Genomic DNA, 4,078 nt, shown 5'->3' on the forward strand with positions numbered 1-4,078 from the left:
TCTGTGATTGGAATGCTTCCTTGAAAGACTAGTTCAAGCTACTTGTGCGTGCTCTGTAGCTCTTTATCATCAACACAGTTCACATACTTATTGCTCAGTTCCTGTGTCCGCTTTGTCAACTACAAGGTTTAGTCTAATCTCTTAAGCATTAGTAAGTACTGTGAAATTAGGCTTCAGGAGTTGACAGGTTTTTTTTTCTCTCTAGTTTCTAACCTGGTCAGTGTAGTAATTGGTCAGTGAGCATCTGAAGAGTTTTGGTTTTCTATAGAGCTTAATTAGATATACATTAAAATAAACTAGTGTGGGTGTGATTTTTAAGGGATTAAAAAATATTTCAGTGCAGTTGCAGTTACTACTTATTACATGTACATAGCATACATACATTTTTTTCTATGTTATATGTTTGGAAAATAGTGTTTTAACTAAATCTTTTAGAAATTAGTTTAAAGTAGATGAAACTGTTTACATTAGCCCTTTTTCCAAATTCCGTCCTCTTGAAAATGACTCTTAATTTGACCCTAGGGAAGTAATTAACTTCATGTTCTTGCAGCAAACTCACTAAGAGTAAGTACAGCAAATTTCATTCTATTACACAGCATAATTTTAATGCACTTTTTTCCCCCTCTAAGGTGTTTTAATCTATATTGTTGTCTGAGACTGAGAAGCAGATTTTATAGTTGATATTGATTCCCAAAACACGTAGTAGTCTGGCAGAAATGGAAAAATAAAAAGCTGACCATAATATGAAGTTCCTGTGAAGCATCATACCATTTTATGAGGATAATAGACCAACTTAAAAAGCAAATTTCAGGGTTTGTAGAGTTCTACTTCAGTAAGTAGATATGTTATCATACTGATTTCTGTGAGCTCAATACTATCCCAGAACATATGGTTCATCTCTCTATTTGAACTGTTTGGCTCATGGTTGGTGCCCTCTGTGAACTGAGGCTCATGGTTGGTGCCCTCTGTGACCATGTTTCTAAAAGTGTTCAGACCCTTAACTCCATCTCCTGTTCAATAGTCAATTAGCTGCATGTAGAGAAAGGAGATAACAAATGCCATGTAGATCTTAGAAGAATTGCCTAAGTGCTTGTCAAGAGGTCCTTTGAGATTAATCTTTTATTTTTCTAGTTTGTCAAGTAATATCAAAGTTATTGCAGACAATGTCCCCGGAGACAGCATAACTACTGATTTAGCCCAACTGATAGCATGCCTTGCAGAATGCTACACTGTGCTTAAATTCAATTCAAGTTTAACATTAAACAAATTCAAAATGTTTCTCCATTTCAGGAAAAAAAAAACTGATTTGGAAACAGTTTTGGAACTTCTGTTAGCTCTGGCTGTACCTTAAAAGGAATAGAACATTAGAAAGGTTGTCATTCATCCAAGAAATTTTTTTGTTGACTTCATGTCTTTCCAGTTGCACAGGTGCTGCATACAGAGCAGGAAGTGACGACTTGTGACTTGGCTTAGATTGTCCTGAACTGCTGCAAATACCGTGTCACACTCAGAGCTTCCTTTAACACTGGGATCAGAAACTATGACAATTACTGTGTAAATAGATCAGATTAGAAGTTTTAAATTAATACTGTAAATATGCAACTTGATATGGGAACGTTTTCCTTCATTCTGTAGGACATTACCTGTTACACCTAGGTGAGCAAATGCGACATACTTCTGGGTATCTGTCTTTGTCATGCTGTAACAACCAGCTGGAATAAGCAGATCATTGAACATTTCACAGAAGGCTCCTATCTTAACAATGCTAAGCTTGTAGTCATGTAAATCAGGTATCCAAAGATCATTCTCTAGAACTGCTTTCCTAGTACACAGGACAAATCACACCCTCTACTTGGCACATCTACAGTGGCACTTATGGATTAACAGTCGGTGGAGAGAAATAGGCACTACCTGAGTTAGGCTCTGGGGATTTTTCATCCTGTTTTAGTTGTGTGCCTATACGAGGACTGGGTACTTTCACTATGGAGGAGCTGGATCCTTTCTCACTAAAGATATTTGGTTAGCTAGTTGAGACATTATCATCTGTTTGGTCACAGGAATGGTGCCTTTGGAGTTTACACATGTTCCTTTTAAACTGAAGCTTGAAAGGTATGAGATAACACTTTTTTCTCTCTAAGGAATAAGCTTTCTTGCATTTGGTCAGTGTTAAGTATTTGTGTACAGACAGTTACTGCAGTGTAACTGGTATGTCAGAAATGTATTCTCACAACCAGTTCTATCTCATGGTAGCTTGCTCTTTGGCTTACACTTTGAGAATTTGTCTGTAAACGTCTACACAAATAGTCCTTTAAAGCCAGGCTGTGTTCACTGGTGCCCAGTGCCAGGATAAAAGGCCTCTGAAGATCAAGAAAAAATTCTGTGTGGCGTGGGTGAGAGAGCACTGGTACAGCCTGCCCAGATGCTGTGGAGTCTCTTCCTTAGAGTTCTTCAGAGCTGCCTGGACATGGGCCTGGGTGCCCTGCTCTGTATGTCCGTGCCTGAGTGGGGGTTGGTCCAGATGGATCCAGATGTTCCTTCCCATCTCAACTATTCTATGATTCTTCCAGACAGAAGGGAAGGAGCCTTCATTCTGGTTAGTAGACGTGCAATGGAAGTGAGCTAGCATCTCTTAAGGGCTGGGCCATATAGGAAAGAAATCTACAGTAATTTGAATCCACTCTCAGTGAACCAATTAATGGGAAACAGAGCCTGGATTAATCTCATAAAATTACGAGCTAAATAAGAGCCTGAAAGCCTAGACTTTCCTTCTGTAGGGCTGATATATCTGGGGGAGAAAACTCACTGCTGTAAAATCCAAGCTGTTCTCAGAGTATTCATTCTCTTCCACTCCCCAGCCTTTATAAGAAGTATGCGGTCACTGGGCTTCTAAACTGGGTATACCCATTAGGTAATCTGAGTGAGAAAAGGCAAATTTAGGCTTTAAATATCTTCAATTTTGGTGTTAGCAATTTCTTGTACCATGTACATGTTGGTTACTTTATGTTTTAATTTCTTTGCAGATTGGAGCACCAAACTTAGATGCCTACTGTAGTTCAAGTAGTTCTTTCCTCACATACAGTTAGGCCTGGTCAGGTGGTGAATCGTTAGAGCACAGTAAACGTATACCTTACCTTACATCATATAAGTGGTGCAGAAGATCTGTTGCTGAGATAACCTAATCAGGAACCATATCCTCTCACTTCATAATGAATAAATACTCCAGGAGCAACCTTTGCTCTCCACATTCAAACACTGTCACAAACTGTCATAGCTTATGTACGTGGACAAACCCTGAAAAGCCTTTTCTTTATGAGGAACTTGGGGAATTCAGAGGAATCAAAGATGTGTAGCTAATGCACATAAATTAAAGGATTATACCTGATCACTATGGCTCTGAACATGTGCATCTGCACAAGAGTTTAATGCCTATTAAAGTGTTAACTTAACCTCTCAATTTGATTCCTAACTTTTCTCAGCGTCTCTGAGTAAACAGTTCTAAGCATCTATTTAACAAAAACAGATGATCACAATGTTAAGTGGTAATCCGTTATGTACTTAGCTGCAGAGTCTGTTTCTGCCCATTAACGCGTAAAACCTATGTTTCCTGAGTACAGAAGCTTGGGGCTGTACTCACTGCTTGCAAGTCCATACTGCACAAGAAAGAAAGAAAACTGTCTATCCCATGCAGAAGCTTTTCTCAGTGCCCCCAAAACACAGTTAGGCAGAGCTGGTTGATGAGGGCAGTTGATTTAAGGCTGACATTGTCAGGAAGCTCCTAACCCTGAATGCCAGGTGTTTAGTCACACAGCTGCTCCTCTTCCTTGCAAAAAAAAGTAAAGCTGAGAAGTCCAGGGGCAGTCCCTGACAAAGTTAGAAATACACTTACAGAAATCCTCAAAACCTGGTATCCTAAATCAGTCTACCAACTACCATGATTCAACCTGGCCATTAAATGCTGATGTATGTAGTGGCAGAAAGTCTGGTTTATCGTGCCATCAAAGAAATGAAGAAATCCGTACTAACTTTAAACATAGTTTAAGTGGACAACCCAAATATTTAAAATAACTTCAGAAACTGC

This window comes from Lagopus leucura, unplaced genomic scaffold (assembly GCF_019238085.1).
Source record: "Lagopus leucura isolate 7727_CA_CO unplaced genomic scaffold, USGS_WTPT01 Super-Scaffold_100002, whole genome shotgun sequence".
Taxonomy (NCBI): domain Eukaryota; kingdom Metazoa; phylum Chordata; class Aves; order Galliformes; family Phasianidae; genus Lagopus; species Lagopus leucura.